The 19,279-nt window shown below is 37.9% G+C and overlaps 1 protein-coding gene across 1 annotated transcript in view; it reads right to left on the bottom strand.

Annotated features, from left to right (window-relative positions):
- LOC105564583 overlaps positions 1-19,279 on the bottom strand; it is a 273,416-nt gene that overhangs the window by 194,008 nt on the left and 60,129 nt on the right. Inside the window, exon 2 of the mRNA XM_012017053.1 lies at positions 9,548-9,594. The gene's annotated coding sequence lies outside the window, so the exon portion shown is untranslated. The remainder of the gene's footprint in view (positions 1-9,547; positions 9,595-19,279) is intronic.

Below are 19,279 nucleotides of genomic sequence, written 5' to 3'. Positions count from 1 at the left end.
AGTAGGACCTAAGACAGTAAAGGTCGAACTGCAAGTACAAAATTTACTCCTACTTAAAAACTGATAGTGTCGGAAATTTCTACCTTTGCCAATTTAGCATTACAGTAAGTCCTTTTAAGTAGGAGCTAAAGTAAATTTTTAGAATTAAAGATTCAAGGGAGGAGTAAAAAAATATAATGTCATCAAAGTAGGTTATTGCTGGTCTATGTAAGTGTATAGTTCAGCTAAGTAGATGTAAATTATCCGTAAAAGTGTCAAAATAGTACCAAAATTTCGACTTGGGAATTCTCCATTGTATATATTTCGTACGAAATTAAATTATTCAAGTTTCCTGATGAATTCTACCAACGACTCCATTTGCATCATTCATCGGTTGGAACGAGACAAAGATTGTGTCAGAATCGCAAAGCGATCAATTATGTGGCTACTCGTAAACTTTGCGATCGTAAAATCTAACTGCACTGTTGATCTCTTACGCTAATTATATTGCCGAAACAACAACAGTAATGCATTATGCATTACGTGCGTGGGTTAATTGTACGAGAATGCAAGTTATGACCCAACGTACATCGGTTACGACCAATTCGTTTCTGTAGTGCTTCGCGGTTTCCTCATCAACGGGCAAAGTGCATAATTAGGCGAAACGCACGTGTGTAATCAATGGAATTGTTGGCCAGTATAATTGACGCGATTGAGATGTATTTGCATATTTTACGAGATCGTGCACATTAATTATCATCAACATATATTCTCACTGTGTATGCATCGTTAAATTTGATTCAATCGTTGTCTTGTACTTTTCGCATAGCAACCCGTGTCCGTATCACACATACGTGGCTATGCAATCCTTAACATTGAACATGTAAGGCAAAAGTTTAGCAAAATTAGAAGCTGCTCGATGTAAAAGTATTCTGATATCCAAGTGCCAAACTTAAAATTAAGTAATTATTATGCATCGAGTTATCTTCGTATGATACATATGTTCCATTTACATGGAAGCAAAAGTTAGACTTATAATATTCAAATATAATCTTAAAGACAAGAGGCATATAAATGAGAATCACCGAGTATGTCACTCCGAATTCATTGATAATATACGAGTACATCACGTAACTTGAATCGTCAAAATTCCATGAATTTTTCATCACATATAGATTTGTCATATTTGAAACTAAATGTACGATAATAATATTGGATTTTATTAATTTTATAAATATCATAAATTCAGCTCACTCAAATTTAATCACGTATAATAACTTTAGGAGGTTATTAAAAACGTATCTTTATTTCCATGTACCGGATGTACGTATGTATCGGAGACATCTAGTATGAAATGCAGCGTCATTCAACCTCAAGATCACTTCTATTGCTTCGAACTTTCGCAATGTAATATGTAATATTGGATTCGCGATTAAAACATAAACATTAGCGGTAAAGCTGAGGATATCTTCTGATTTTTCTTTCTCAAGATCCGACAAAGAAAATTTATTGCCGATGGAAGAATTAATAAGAAGGAATTAAAAAACAACGGATATGAGCAAAACCTTCAGTACAATAACCGATGTTTTATATCGTAAAAATGATGAGACTATTGTGCTTTCAATTCTATCGAGATTCACCGAAGTGTTGAAAACCCGTGAGAAAACTTCAATCAAGATGAATTCAATCCAACGAAGCAAGAGAGAACTTTTAAATTGTTCATATACGAATTGATCGATAGATACCAGCAAATTCATGATACTACCTCATCGAATAATAAGTGCTCTACGATAAGTCTTCAATTAAACAGAGGACATGACTTTTCGCTTTAAATATTATTTAGTTTCAATGCACTGTTAGTTGTCATCCCGAGGAGTGAAGTATATTTCTCCTTAATTTATTAGATGGAAGAATATCAGAATACGAGATCGAGAATGCGATTTAAATGCACGCACTTACATATTATTTTGTTCGAATCAAATTAATACAAAGGTATATAATTTTATCGAAAATGTAAAATGCTCTTACAAAAAAAAGTCAGGATCAAAATCACCGGTAACGTGTCGTTAAAAATTTTTCAATATTAAAAGCTGCAATATTTTTTTAAATTATATTCTCATTAAAAAATTATAATTGTCTTTTCTAAAGAGATATTTCTGAAAATGTTCATGAGCAACAGTGAAACTGTATAAGAATGTTATACAATTATAAACGAAAACTTTAAATAAAAACGTAAACAATTTTAGTCTTTCTGAAATTAATCTAATTAAAAAGTAACTTCATATATTGCTATTTGCTGAATATTTGTAAACAACATCTGATTTCAGTGAAAATGCTGGATTATCAGACGGCATGAACAAAAGAACGTTGATCCCCGCTAGAAAATAATCGCTCGCAAAGAAGAAAACATTTAAGGGACATTAATGATTCTACACACTCAGTTTCGACCTCAACGAGAGAGAATTGTTGGTCGAGATGCTGTCGTTTCTTTCGACCGCCGCGAAACGAAACGGCATTACTACGGACGAAGTATTGCGGATGACTCCACTTTATAATGGCGGTTATTAAGAGCGTTGCCAGCAATTTCGCGGGCCATTGCACCGGTGGACAGTTTGGTAAATCGCCGAGCGACCGTCATAAATCCAATTTCGGAAATCGGCTCTACGTAATAATACATTATTTTATCGAGCTCGGTTTCGCGCTGCGAAATGTCATATCCACCGCGGCATGTACCCACGTATGAACAACTACATTTGTGGATACCACACGTATGTATATGACAGAGCGTGCCTTCGTCGGAAATAGGCCGGTCTTGTCGGCGGTGGCAACAGTAAATTGCGGTGCCGCACGCTTAACACTGTTAACGGACTACGACTTCGTTAGTCACCGTCGTCCGCTTAACCTCAGCGGTGACACTTCTCCAGTTGCACCCGAAAGCCCTTTGCACAAGAGGCTGCTCTTTACCGCGAAACCAGCGTGATGACGCGGTGGAATGAAGTCGGACAGCCTCAAAGGAGAAAGAAAAAGAAAGAAAGAGCAACATTGATTTAATCAATCTCGTGGTTTCGAATAATTTCAAAAAGTAGTTGTGTCTTCTCCAGATTACAGGATGAAAATAAAAGGAACAAGAAAAATTAAAACGCGTAAAAATCCAAGATAATTGTAACAATAAATTAAATAAAACACTTTGTTATCCCGAGGGATCAGAAGTGAAGTAAGAAAAGCTGGGCGGCGTGCTGTGGTTTTCGGATGTTAAGGGTTTGAAATACATTTTATCCGATTGGTGGGATGAATAACAAATCGATTATCATCGCCTATTGTGAAGAGGTCACGAATTGCGGCACGATCCACGACGGCACGGTCTAACTTTGATCTTGTTTCAGGAACGGGCCGCGGATTTCGAAATTGGAATTCTCGGTCAGATAGCACGTACGGTCTCCGGCTCCATTGGTTAATGCAGTAATAGCCCGGCAGGTTGTGGATTCATCCGATCGGCTTGTACACACTAACGTATACATCGCAATGTCGACGATGTAATCGTGGAACGCGGAACAATTGCTCGTTAACTATCATAGAGCCATGAGAATAATCATTTCGTTAATATTCGCCACGGAAGCCTCTCGCATCTGTGACTTTCTCTCCGCGGTTCTTTCATCGCGTATCTTTTGCCCCCTCCCCTCAAATATAAATACACACGTATGTATACTTATCTCCATGTATTCGCCATTTGTCACGGAATATTATGCATCGAGCGACCACGCGTACTCGCCCGGCATAAGGAACGTCGATAGATACTCGAGTTTGGATATTACTCGTGTTTTATCGCCTCGCGCGGTCCACCGAGTTCGAGAGTTAACTCCGATCACGCTCGCGAGCTCCCGAGCGGAGAGTTAGAAAATCGCTCGGCTGACTCTCGGGGTCTAATGCACGATTTACCGGCGGACCATGCGGAATCATAGATTATAGTTAATATCCCAGAATTGAACTTCGAGATAAAGAAACGTCTGTGTGACGAGCGGACTTACTGTTAGCTCTAAGTAGCTTGAAAGGATTTAAATATCAAGCGGTGTTAATGATTTTTTTTTATTAAGGATTCTAGTGCAAACTCGGGCATGACGGCCATAGCTTTTGTAATGCAAAAAACATATATTTATTTTTGTTACTTTTTAATTGTGCCACTGCTTCATTGAAGCGTAAAGCACGTAATAACATTATATTGAAACTAACGAAGAAACACTTAACATAAATTTTACATTATCAAAGTATTACAACGTATACATTGGCCATCTTAGCCGACTTGTAGGGAATATGGCTATGTATTAACGGGACAGTTGGACATACATATTATATATATTAATAATAAATAAAAGAGTTTAGGACAGTAACGGCGACCAATAAGCGGGAGTTTACGCGTTTTAGACAAAGAATTCGGCTACAGGCGGAGAGAATGCCCGTTGAGAGCAAACTCTTCCCACGATGGAAATAGACATCGGTAATTTACACGCGTAAACTAACGACAATTCAAAGACGGTTTCGTAAATACAATGATAAAACTTGGAGAGAATTACAGCTAATATTCCGCGACTGAACAGAGTGTGTGGCCGACTTATGTAAAAAGGTGGCCAACTTATATAAATTGTAAGGAAAAGATGGCCATACGAATTATAAGTCAAATTTACAATTTACAAACCTTTCTTATGTGTGTAACGTTGATTTCGACAACTCAACTGCAATTTATTTAAAGTTATAGCAACTGTTAGTGGACACATGAAAAACTTTGCAGGTCGAAAGTAAAAATGTGATAGAATATTCACAATATTGTTAGTTTGAATAGTATATGCACATGAACTACTGTAAGTATTGATAATCTTTCAGAGTAACTATAAAAATATACTATTTAGCAATTATTGGAGAAATTACAGCTTGTAGCCATCTTTACCGTATGCCGTAATAGCTGACCTTTACCCTACTCTTGAACGCAATGGGGACGAATAATATAATGAAAAATAATCATACGTATTTTTATATGGAAGAATATTCGAAATAATTAACCGTTTAATTTTTGGAAAATATGACAAGAAAAAAGGTTTTTTTTTTTTATTAAATTTTAAAAGTGAATAATGTTTCAGTAGCGTTTAATGCATCTGCAAAAATTTTATATTTTAAATTACGATTTATTTTCTGAATTTTATTTTCCGAGTGAAATGTGTTCGGGGGGAGGGAGGGGGGGGGGGATACTCGTCACCCCTCGTATTTCGATGCTTCCGCAACCGAATTGCGGAAAATATTTCTACACTTTTAATGCATTAATATTTACCTGAGAGCCACATAAACTCGCGCATTTCGCGTACACGTGAAATGCATTATGTGCGAAAGAAATTTTGGTCGGTAACGATATTTCTCGCGGCTCACATTTACGCCGCAATTAATGGAATTACACAGAGAAGTTTCATCTCGGCTTTAAGCGCCAGACGTTCATGCCGCGCATACAGGCGGTCATTATCCGACGGGATTAAAGCGTCCGTCGTTGCTGCACGAATTAATCGGTTAAGCGGGATAACGTCTGTACGTATTAATGCGTACGGAATTCGTTACGAATAATATCCAACTATTTTCTTTCATGGCCGCCGGCAGCAGGCGCTACCGCTAATAATCGCTTTAATTACACAACGCATTCGATTATGCATTTCATTCTGTAACATATTATATACGATGTGCATTACAACTAACGATTATAAATTTTAAATGATTATTGCAGAGTGCAGATGCGTGCACGTCCGCGCACGCGCGTCTATGTGTATGTATGTAATTAACTGCATTCACATAAAGCTGGCAACAAATGGCGACGTAATTATTGTGTGATCAGCTTTTCAGAATAGCTAACGGATTACAACATCAGATTACACAGATCCTCCCGGCAGTCTCTTTCCTATCCCTATCGTTACTATCGATTGCCGACTATTTCTGACCAACCAGAGCAAGAGCGTGGATATTCTATTACACGAGACTACCAACAAAGCGCGCGCGCGCGAAAGAGAGAGAGAGAGAGAGAGAGAGAGAGAGAGAGAGAGAGAGAGAGAGAGAACTGCAAATGCATAAGCATAATGTACCCATTGCGATTTACACGCAAATACAGCGCGTGTGGAAAGTCGAACAACACGAAAATGGCGGGTATCGACATCGTGGATTTCGCAGTGGACAATCACACGGATTCTGATCAAAACGTGCACTGGAACGAGCCAATCAGGCTGATGAGGCAAGCGATGTACAAATGCATGCGTGCCATGTATACAGAATGTTCACGAGCTTCTTTTATGGAAGATATGCGAGAAACGTGCAAATCATGTTGACATGGATTTCAATTAATTTTAAACTCAGATTAAATTTATCTTTTCATGTTGAAACATTAAGTAACCTTCACTTATTCACGATAAATCCGTTCGATACGGCAAACATGATGAATCGCAAAATAGTGGCAAATATTATACATATATTGATTTGTCGGGAACGGCAGTTAACGAAAAATAGATTTCCAACGTGTGCCATTTTATACATAGATAATATTCATCTTTTAAATCACAATCTTTAAAGACTATAATAATTCACGTTAGAAATAAAGATAGAAATTGTACTTGAAATTTTAAAATGGCAACTATAGTTAGTCGTTTTCCGGCCGTAGCAATATTTTCGGAAAGCGACTTAACATTTGCAATAATACTCGTAAACTTTTCCATGTGTCCTAAAATACTTTTAAATTTTATATTTTAGTTTATGTTATGTCAGTATATCCACTTTCTTTATCGCTTTTCTTGCTTTCATGTTCCCGTAAAATCTTTCTCTTCTCTTCTCTTATTACTCTATGCACATTTACATTTTTCATACATATTTTTGTATTTTGTTACTTATCATATTTTTATAATAGACTAGAGATGACCAAACGCGCACTTCGCGCGCGCAGTTTGTAGTTGAGCATTGTATATTTTTAAGAATTTCTATACATGCAAAGAAGTAATTGTATGCGCAACGTCAATTTAAAATAAAAAGTAATTTATCACTCACTGATACGATTCGCAACCGCAAAGTTGTACATCATGTATGTTAAACTGTACATCATGTATGTTAAACTGTAAAAAGACAAATATGTATATGATTAGTATAGATTAATTGTGTCAAATCGAAAATATTGTACTAAATATACTTCATATTTTATATTTTTAAAAATAGGTATTTATTAAGAGAATTATATAAAATACTGAGAAAGTCTTCCTTTTAAATATAAATTCACAAAATTTTATACATTGGTTTTGTCTCTAACACTTATTCGACTCCTCGTTCGAATAATTTGAATAAATAAAATAAAAACACAGAACAGATACTTTATTTTGCACAAGTAACAATTAAATAACATAAAAATGTAAGACACTTACCTTACGAGTTCTCCGCCGTTGCCCGATGCCTCCTCGGCCTCCTCCTCCTCTCAGATTTCCTTGTTGCACTCACACTCACTCGCGAAAATCATCGATCGCGCGAAATTTCCGGCACTCCCGTACGCGATGTGAAATACCGCGAACACACGAAATATTATTAACTTTTGCGTTATCGGTTTCCAAGACTTTCTGTCATACAAATTACTCAAACTAACAACTTGCCTTCTTGATTCGGAAGAATAGGATAATGGATAAATCATTTTCGAATTGGCGATATAAAACGCAATGCGAGCATCGGAAGCATAATCTGCGGCAAAGAAATAATGTAACGACGTGCAATAAGCGACTTTCTTTACTTCCCGCCCGTTCGAGTTGCGAAGAACGACAGAGCGAAGTCGTACAAATTTCTCTTTTTTCCCGAAAATGGAACAGATTACACGAAATCGACAGACAATTAAAAGCGCGGGTCGTAAACGAAATGTAACCGCGACAAAGTACCACGGTTTACGTTCATATTTTAGATGAGTTGATAAAGAGATACATTGATAAAGAGCCGTCGCCACAACTTGTAAATCGTCTCTCATTACAAGTTGTAGAAACTTAATAATTAATCGAGGAACGTTACTTGTTACTGATAAAGGTGTGCAAATCAATAGCGATTTATCCCTGCATTCATCGCGATCGAGTCTTGAAAACCGATAACGCAAAAGTAATAACACGCACGGAGCGACTCTCGCTACTGCCTGCCGGCTCGACGTTCGGCGAGCGAGTGAGAGAGCGCCGGCGACCTTCAAGTACACGATGGCACGCAAAAACATCGTACGTCACCGCGCCGAGAGAAAAACAACTACGAACGTTGAAAGTTCGTTGTCCCGTCTACGAAATTGAAAATTCTGTACTTTTACATTACTTTGTTCGTGACTGTTACCACATTTTGTGCATTATTCTGCGGAATTATTGGTATTGATTAAATGAACGATTAATTCTGATCAATCGAAAAAATTGTTTCTAAACAGAAATCGTTGTTACTTAAATTCTAATTACTAAGATTAGAGATTTTACCTCAATAGTTGGCGTATACAAATGTATGATATATTTCTAATTGCAAATCTTCATTCGCTATGAATCTAAAAGAAAAGTGAAGCACACCGCGCTTCGAGAAAACCAATCGACATCGCGGAAAAGAGGCCTCAACTGTTCGATATTAACGACATTCGCGCTGGCAACATCTCTTTTTTAGAAAGGGATTTAGCTAACGGATAATTCTTTTGAACATAAACTCAAAGAGTAATATAAAGTGGAATTCTAAGTTATTATATTTTCCTGTTTTCCAGAAGTTTCCGTATATCCTATTCAAACATAGCCAAATATAATCGACAAGACAAACCGATATTGTGACAATAGAATATAAAAATAAAAAAAAGACAAATGCCTGGTCGTTGTGCTGGCCACTCTTTTGTATTTCCGAATGATTGTTGCGGATCAACTATCGTTAGCGAATTGCACGTATGCATACAAAGCCGGAATATAAAAAGCACGGAAAAAGAAAAACAACTTTTAAACAGGGAATCCATCGCGACAGTTCGCAGCAGTTAACAACACAGCATTTCAAGCTTCTGCTGCATACATCATTACAGTATAATTACAATCATTATGATAAAATTATAGATTGCATAAAGATTATGATTTTATAATGATTGGTTCTTATGATAAATTTCATAAATAAGAGGATTCACACAAAAGTTTCAAAATATCTTATACATCACATCTTAAATAAGTAAAGTCCTCTATTATGAGACAGGATTCTAATATGAGACCAGAGCAGATTTTTAACGTCCAAATTCAATCGCAAATCTTTTTTCGCAACTATTACACGATCTAACGATCGATTTTGCACTAAATAGATTTCACTCTAAGGACAATAAATTCATGGCGAAACCAACAGATAATGCCTATTAATTTAGCAGAAATTCCGATATCTCATATCAGGAGTCTATCTCATAATAGAGGACTTTCCTTTATATAATCGAACCAATATTAATACTGTTATTTTTCTCCAAGTCTTTCTAACCATTAAAAATTGAAATTTCACAAATAAACTATAGCATTCTAGGTTTGCAATTTTACAGTTTTGCACTCACCATAATGATGTCGAACGGGGCTGCGGTAGATGAGGCCGTAATTCGATCTAAAAACAAATTCAAATAATTGTTAAACTTGTACAACTATCAAAGACAGCGTGAAATAAATTTCTCTAACGTCTCTACAAATGAGTCGACGGTGGTGATTATCGATATCGCGATTGTAACGACAGGATTAAAGTTAACGATATTAATATTTGTCAAAGCGCCATGACGCAAAATTATTACGAGTAAATGGCTGCGCCGAGAATACGAGAAGCAAAAAAATATAAATGTTTACCAATCAGTGCACGGCTGTCGCAATCGGTTGTTTCGAACACACACACGAATGCGAGACAACGGGAGGAAAAAACACAGCTTACAATCATTCGCGCTAATTACTAACGATCACTACGCGACACTGCCGGGTAACTGCTACTTACTGTACGCGCGCGACTCGTTTCGAAAAGGACAAACAAAGCGAAACGAAACGCAACGGTTGTTCGCCTCTGGGCGTATGCCAACGTCCACGTTCGTTACGCGCGTTCAATACACGTTTCCGCGCATGAAAAATTCGGATCGCGTCAACTACATACCAAAGCGCCGGCGGCGGCGCGGCGGCGTCACGTTCCAAACTTGGCGAGGATCGCTGGAGAAATTCCGACAGCTATGTGCGGAACGGATACCGTTAATCGCCATCTAATTGACATCTTATACTTCATTTCACCCCCGACGTGTCTCGGCGAGCGTGCAACGCGAAATGGCGAAACGCGATAAGCGGCGCGTCGTCGATTAGAAACGTCGGTTCGTGTTGGAGGAGCGCGCGCGCGCGCGCACCGCCGCACCGGTTAGCGAAACGCTTCGTGCGATCGTACTTGGCGCGAGCCAACTTGACGCCGATTTGACGTACCGCGACGAGAGCGCGTTGCTCGATTTAACATTTCCGACGTGCGTTCGCGAATTTTATTGCGAGTCTCGATCGGATAAACGCGATCCTGAGTGTCGTCGCTTCGCGGCGGAACGAGACGCGCGGCGAAATTGACTGACAACGACTCACCGCGCGCGAGGTGATATCGCGCGAGTCAAACGAAAAACCGTCGAGTCGCGTGACGCGCCGGTGACGCGCGAGCATCGTAATAAAATCGCGACCGCTACGTGTTGCGCGCTCAACGTAACTCGAACATAATAACGACGGCCGATCACCGCCGCGTGTCTTAATGCGATTAATACATCAAGCGCGCTCGGCCGTTCGAACGATGTTCTCGATGCTCAATTAGGCACGCGATGCATCTCTCACGGTGGTGAGTGACGCGCGATATACGCTCGCGCTCGCCGTCCATCGGATAATTAATCTCATTTAGCTCGGTAATCTTTTTTCATTCGTTGTTTCTGCCACGCGTGCGTGCATACGTGCGCACAGTGGTGATTATAAATGGCGAACTGGGATTTTCGACATCGGGTGTAGTACTGGAGCAGCAACGAGTCGCCTCGCATTATGTTCATTTCGGATAATTTCGAAGCAGTAGCGTTTTGACAATAACAGATCGCGTGGGTAAATAAAAATTGAGAGTATCTGGCAGACAAGCATAAATCTAATTTTCGTTAATTGCTTGTTTTACGTTATTTTCACGTGAAAGATGATACATCCGAGTAATCGAGCTTTGAGAATATCGATTAGATAGCGTTACGACACGTTGTCAATAAACTATGAGTAACTCTAGCTCGTTTCTCGAATTGTGGCGTATTTTCATTTATAATTTATACCACAGAGATTTTTTTAAACTTAATTACTCGCCGATACAAGTACGGATGACGTCGAGGGAAATTGCGATTATCGAGGAAACACGTGGATGAATATTAACTGGAACCCGAGTCGAATATTTGGTCCCGGAATGGGCCTCACTTATTCCATTCTATCTTCATTTAGACCTCGGAATCGATTTGAAACTCCAAGTTGAGGCCCAGATGAGTAAAAAAAATTGTGTTTAACTTCATTCTCTCCCTCAAAGAGAATGTACGAATAATAAAGTATATCACCCTCTTTGAAACCTCTTAGGTCGAAGAGGATCTACTGAACCTCTGTTGATTACACTCTCATTGGTCTCTTCACTGCTAAAAGGTAAATAGCAACCCTTTTCAGGCCCATCTGAGGTCAAAACTCCAAAACCTATATTTTCTCCGACACAAAGACCTTGTTGCTCCCAATTGAAAAATTATACAAAGCTAAACTGAGGCCAAAATATTCGACTCGGGATAGGCGATTAATCGTATTAATTTCATGCGTTTCGTCGAAACAGAGCAATCGGTCTACAACTTAAACGCGAATCAAAAGTTTTACCTAGCAAGATAAGTGCCTACCTTGAAGGTCTATAATTCACGCCTAATTTCAAGTTAGATTGAGTAATTAGATTCAAGCCGCGGTCCCCGTTGATTTAACATCACGTATTGATCTACCATCGACCAACACGCGTATTCGTCGACTCTTTTGCTCGTTAATAGCCAAACGAGACGATGGGCCATTGTGGCGCTGCGTTAATTGGGGTACGGCAAACCCGTTTAAGTTCGTAAGCGAAAGGGTCTCTTGTACCTTTCTACAACCACTCACCACCGCCATAGTGGCACGTAACGAGCCGACAACCTATGCGTGTTTACATAATAAATTACGACTAAGGCTTTCTAGAGTCCTAGATAAATCATGCATCAATTACGGTCGATATATCGAGAGACAGAACCCAGAACTAAGAATATTTTTGGAATCTCTCTCGTTCCACCAGGCCGTAACGTACAGACGACAACGAATTTTTAAAGAAATTTATTTCTTAAACGTTCCTAAAATTACGTATTTCCAAAGACATTTTATAATTAAAGAAAAAATTAGTACATGAAAAAAATTCTTGAAACTTTCGCTTTTTACTCGTTCTAGGTCTATGTGGCCCCTTAAACGAGAAAGCTGAACGCGAGAATCTTAATGGCCGCATCTTTGCCGTAAACGAGTAAGTGAACGTCCATGTCCGAAATGACGGAAGTAATAGCATGACAGCACATCTAGAACTACGAGTACATTTATTTACACCGACAGGATTAATTGTTTTTTCGTTTGCATCCAACGATTTGTCATCATTGCGTTATAACGATTGCGCTTTTCGGCAAGCGATTGCCGTATTTCTCGATGCGCGTTTTCGCAAATTGAATAATAAAGAATAAAAGCGACTGGCTTCCGTTCTGTTGACAACGCATCAGTCTTTTATCTCGCTCTGTTTTGAGTAAATGTATATAAATGTATATAAATGGATAATTCTTTCAACTTTCATCCAATAAATTTAAAAGTAAATGAATAAATTTAATAAATTTAAGTAATTATTTCAATAAAAATAAATGAAATAAATTTACAAACCGCTTTTTTCATTAGCCCAATTTTATTCCATTGTAGATATGATGATAAGTTTCATTTTATGTAAACGTTGAAAGTATAGTATTGTTTTTTTATTATTCAATCCGAACCGAGAATGCATCTGTCTTCCACGATTGATGTTCCTGTTAAATTTTTCCCATTTTCACAGCATTGATATATTTTATTCTCTTTAAACACTATCCGATGCGTGTCTAGAAACCATATTCACAAAGCTTTCACAATTAAGTTATTTCGTGAGAAACAAACACCAGAGATGAAAGTAATCAACCGTCATCAGTGTACCATTGACATCGTAGATATCGTCATAGATCCTATTACCGTTCGTCAAAAATGCATAGTTTCGCCGTAGCGGAAATATCGCGCACTTTTCGGGGCGATTAAAACGAAATTTCGCGGCAAAAATGAAGACAGGCTCGACAGAGACGATCGAAATTCGACATTTTGTTTCGGTGAGCACGAAATGCCCGATCGAGCCGAAGTTTGATACACGTGCGGGATCAGTTCAAAGTTAGAACAACAAATCTTCCTCGTTTCCGATCTTTCTTTTTCTCGCGACGGTTATAGCAGCAAGAATACCTGTTATCGTCCTATGATGCGGAAAAATTGAGGGATACCCTCCTTTCCGCTATGTTTTCCTTCTTTTTATATCGTGGATGGCGATACACGCTTTTTTTCAGTATAGAAATATTTTCTTATCACAAGCAGACTTTCTTTCTCAAAGAGATTTTCCCAAACATATTTCCATTTTTGCGAAATATGTTTCTGTTAGGCTAATCAATTTTACTTTCTCTAAGTTTCTACTTTGTGTGTCACTCTATTTTCTTATTCCTCACAAATTTAATACCTTTGATACGATAAAATAATTTATGAAGATACATTTAAGATCATTTTGTGTTCTAACGCCGACGACTAGACATAATGTACTGCGATGTTTTTAACGTTTGACATAATTTCACGTGTTAAATTTCGACGAACCTTATATTTGCGGGTACTCACGTAAGTTCGTTACCTGAAGAGGACCAGTATTACTGGCCGAAACGTTAAAAAGTTATAATAGAATAAAGAGGTGCCGGCAAGGTTGTTTCCACGCTTAATTTTATTTCTTAAATTCTCGACTGGCGTTAATATATCTGCTCTTGAATTATTTAAGATCATAATTATTCGTTCATGACTTCATTGAGTTACAGTTTAATGAAATCTTCGTTAAATATACATTGCAGTAAATTCAATCTTGGTATGACTAATGTATAATCATCCAATTTATATAAACTTACTAATGATAACTTTGAAAACAAGTTACAATCAATTACTTCTAAAACAATATCATCAGGCTATAAGGAATACTGAGTAAGACAAATTAACAAACAGAAGCCCACGAAAAATATCTTTCCATTTCACGTCAACCAAATCTCTCACGCATCCTAAAACCCCATTTTATCCATATGTTCTCCTCTGCGACTCGCAGAGCATCCTAGTAAGAATTTAGGGTGCCGTACACGTTCGTTTCCCGTTAACCCATAAAATCCCGTAACGTTCGTGAAGGAAATAGCCCGTTACACTGGCTATCGTCCCGTGAAAAAAATGCCAGTCTAGCCCCTGTCCATCGGCCGACAGTATGTAACGGATTAACCTATTTTTATGTAATGCGTCACGACGTGTCGCGCGTGTCACATTTGCATATCGTATGTGTCGCCGCGAGTTTCCCATAGATACGCGAGTGCAATCAATCAAATCGCGTTGGATCTCCGGGATTTTCCTGCGAGAACGGGGCGACGTATGGATGGCTCGATTTAAAAACGAATCATATTGAAACGCGTCGAAAGCATCCCTTGAATTTTTTGCGAATATTCGAAATCCGAGTTTCTGTGAGCATTTTATTTAATTAATTCGTTCGGCAACATTTTTTGAAAACGATACCAGTAATAGATATTTGTATTTGTATGTGTTTATTAATTTATTATTTTTAAAAAGTTTATGAAGCCTGCAAAATTAATGTTTAAAGCTTGTAATATTTCTACTAATGTTTCAATATTAACAAAATTAGAGAACAATTGCAAACCGATACGCGATAAGATAAAATATTTAGTAAATCTTCATATTTTTTGTTTCCTATTAATCCCATACATATTTCTGGAATGCGTGCAAAATAATCTTATATTTGAATATTACGAAGAAAAGAGAAAATACACAGAAATGCAATAATAACGGCATTGGTCAGTAGCCAATTTAACGTACGCGCGCGAGCAATGAGCATTAAGCTCATACTCTTAAGTCTAACAAAATAGAAATAGAGATACGGAGGAACCATTTAATTAATGACTGTTAATACTAATCGAATTTAGGAGCAATTGTGCGAATATAGAAAGGTGTCGCTGCATGTTTCAATATTTCGCGACACAGATTTTTTTTACGACATATTATTTCGCACCGGAACGGAGAGGAAGACGAGCTTCGGTAATTAGCAGAATTTAAAAGCACCTTCCTTTTCGCTTGCCTGCACCATTCACTAGGCAATTATCGGCAAATAAAATTGCGCGATTGGTTAATTTAAAAGCTCTTTCGCTTCACTTCCTCCTTTTTTTTTGTCTTCTTATATTCAACTGACGATGAAATCTCGATAACGGACGTTCATCGTGGAAGTAATTTCGTTGTGAGTTCCGCAAGTTTCGCTCTTGCGTATGACTAGAGGTGTTTCGTTCAAATTACACATCATTTAACTAGAAGGCTATGTAATTACCCGCTTATAATACATTCGCCATTACCGTGATTATACCTCGTATGAAAAGATATGTCAAGATAAATTATCTATCATCTTTTCATTAATCAAAATCCACAAATCACCGGACGCAATTTACTACGTAATCTCTTCATCGATAGCTCCGTATTGCCTCCGTGTTCTTTAGTAGTTTTTATTATAAATTAAAATTCTACCATAAATTGCCCTTATCCGTCTCCTTAACATAAGAATGTGGAAAACATTTTCATTAAACGCTCATAAAATAGTACACATGACAAATTTTTTAATATAAGTTAATAATGCACTAACTCGCCTATTGTTACAATTTTAATACCATATGAACAACGTTTAACAAAAAAAAAACAAACTAGAAAGCACGTCTACTAAAATTATCACATTAACGTTAAGTTTTGTTACATAAGCGCAATTTACTTGTGTATCAAGTCCAAATCTTTGTTACCTTTTTTCATCTTTTTCGTGATTTTCTAAAGATACCGCTCTGTCTACTTGGCGAAAACTTATCCTGTGCGCTCTACTCTAATAAATCAGAAATTTATCACGCGCGTGGAAACGCAAATACGAAATGATAGGAAATGCAGTAGCGCCACGCGTGAGCCACGTGGCGTTTTGGTTCTCACGGGAACTGTATATTTTGCGGTATACGCGGTAGCGAGGCGGTACTTCATACAGCGCGGAGTACACTTCCTATTGTTCCGTTCGCCCCCGCGTAATCTGTTTCTCGAAAGACCAGCAGTAATGTCGGTACGTAATGCGGCTCTTTCGTATGCAACGCACGGCCGTCGCTGTCGCGTCGCGCGCAAGATATTTTCCGGAATTTCCGAGCGAAAGCGGAACGCAGATGAACTTGCGCTCTGATATCGTCGCCAGGCAGCAAGGAAGCTAGCTCTATATTGCACACAATAATTCGCATTCCAACCGTGGGACAATGTGTCCAGTCAGTTCTCATTCACCGCGATAGCGCCGCGATTATCATCGCACGTCGTGGAAACTGGGAAAGTCGGCGAGCACGTTGAAAAATCGGGCAACACGTTTGTGCGGTATCGTCCCTTGGACTTTATCTACTCTCCTTCTGTTCCTTTACATTTTGGAGTTAGATTAGTTTTACACAAGTTTACAAATAATGAAGCTGATAAGAGACGTCTAACTATGTAAAAATAAAATGATTTTTACATAGTTAACATTTTATTCTTAGATTTTGAATATAAGTGAAAAAACTCCGGCGCTTCTCTAAAGAGTTTACAAGTTTCTTGTTATTTAAGAAAAATTGATAAATATTTTAAAAAAGTGGCAATCCGAAAATATTTTCTTAGAGGTTTAGTTTTATAAAAATTGGTCAGTCACCCTTTCATTTAAATTGGAATCTAAATTGATGACTGTAGCTATCGAACCGATAAGAATTCGAGGAGTAACAATACATTTTACTTCTACGTTCCGAGGAAACTAGCACGTGAATTTTAATCTTTTATTTTTGAGGAATGCAATAAATGCTGCGAAACTATATCTTGATCGCTCTGTGGAGCAATCTCCCCTTTCGAGAGCACCGCAGTTCCGACACGAGAGAAGTTTTCATATTTCAGCTTCGAAGGAGTCCCTCCACAATCGAAATAAATTGCGTCCACAAAATGCATTTTCGTTGTGACGTCGGCGGCATTGACTGAGAGATATTTTCTCGAATGCGAAAACTTCTATGATGCCGCTGCAAGTACTTCTCGTCAGAAATTATGTTAGAGAGCACAACATAATTTCTCCCTTGATTTCAAGCAGTTCGTCAATATGAATCATAATATATTATTTGAATTATAAATAAGTTATTGTATCTCTCGCCCTGTTAGAAAATAGATTAAAAACAATAAGAAATTGTTTATTAAAATATTTTATATAATATTATGCATGTGTATAATATATTTTATAATACATTTGCACCTGAGACGAATATCATCAATGACATGCGTTCATATATAAAGAATTATAAGGAGTTCTTTATATATGAACGCTTGCCCTTTAATGATACTTGTTTTAGTTTTACATTGTCAGCAGAACTGTACTTGAAAATTGAGATACATTGGATATTTATTAACGAACTTCTTGTAATTATCCTAATTGTTTATTCGAAACACAAGAGAAACACAATGTTTTTCGTTTGAGTTTCGATCAGTTTAGATTCTGACTAAAATGAAAAGTTTATTGACAGACTTTTTGATCCGATAACGTACATGAGTAATTCATGATTGTAGCACTGAGTACAAATCGTTTCCCGGTGTATCTATGCATGCAGGTCCAATTCTTTTAAAATTGATTTCAATTTGGATGAAAACAATTCAATTAGTAGATGTCAATCAATGTCACTGTTGATTATACGCAATAACACGCAAAAATCTATCGGTGTGCGATCAGTTATCCGTCTGCCTGTCGATCATCGATATTTATCGCTCGATCGAATCATTCTACTTTATTAGTTTTAATTAAATGACACGACTGCAAAACATGCGGTGCGCCCTTGTGGCGCAGGAATGCCAAAGGCTAGAGTGGGGAAAGGTGCTGAGGAATTTGGGGTACGATACCACAAGTTAGGGACATTAAAGGGGAGCGTCTTAAAGCAAATAGTATCGTGGCTTCTCTTTTGGTAACTATTAACGTATTTCAAATGGAAGAATCTGTCCCAAGCTTTTTCTAAAGCAAGAAATTCACAAGTTAAAGTACTATAAGACGTTATAGTTTTGTCTCTTTCTCAAGTTATGAAATAATGTTGCATTTATTAATATTTAGTGAAGACTATTGCTTTAAGTAATAAGCTAATTATCATGGATCTACTCATCAGAAATGCCAAAAGTTAATTTTCTTATGTCAAAGGCTTTACAGTTTATAATCAACGTAGATACTTTTATTAATAAACAATCATGTTTTCATTGAATTTTCTACCTTTTTAAAATATGGAAATAGAGTAAAAGTCTGCCATTATATCTTAAAGTTCAATATAGTTTAAAAAATGATTTTCGAATACACGATACATTTCTACCTCTCTCCATTTTACTGTGTCACAAAGTGTCCCGAGCAAATTCGATCGGTGTTGGCGATCGCTTTCCAATTTACTTCTTTCTGCTACGAATACGATTGCTACGTGATCAGTAGAGGAGTAGGCACCGAAAAGAAAGATGAATGCGAGCCCGCCGATCGAGCCTTTTTACGGCGATCGATCGGAGTCCGTTGCAACGAATGCGAACGATACTCCGTTAGTAGCGCAGAATTTCGTTCCTCCTCACGCGAACAAAGCCCCAACGAGGGAGAGAGAAACCTTTGGTTACAGCGACCAAAAAACGTCGGACCATCCGTAACGATCACTCGAGAGTCACACTCACCTCATTTCTGACGGGAAAAACGCGCGGCATCGACCGTAAAACTGCGGCACGTACCATCTTTTTCCCTCCCGGACGCGAGATTCGTTGCTTCCGTGAGGAAGCTAGACGGGCCGCAAAGAAAGACGAGGAGAAAGTTTACTCGAGCGACGGTTTTCCGCAGGGATCACGGGGGTAGCTTTTCTTTCCGAGATCCGTGCGAGATCCTCGCTCTTGAAGTCTGGAGATCC

Source organism: Vollenhovia emeryi, unplaced genomic scaffold, assembly GCF_000949405.1.
Source record: "Vollenhovia emeryi isolate VEMERY1.0 unplaced genomic scaffold, V.emery_V1.0 DF939162.1, whole genome shotgun sequence".
In the NCBI taxonomy this organism is placed as follows: Eukaryota; Metazoa; Arthropoda; class Insecta; order Hymenoptera; family Formicidae; genus Vollenhovia; species Vollenhovia emeryi.
This window is presented reverse-complemented; position numbering and strand designations above follow the sequence as displayed.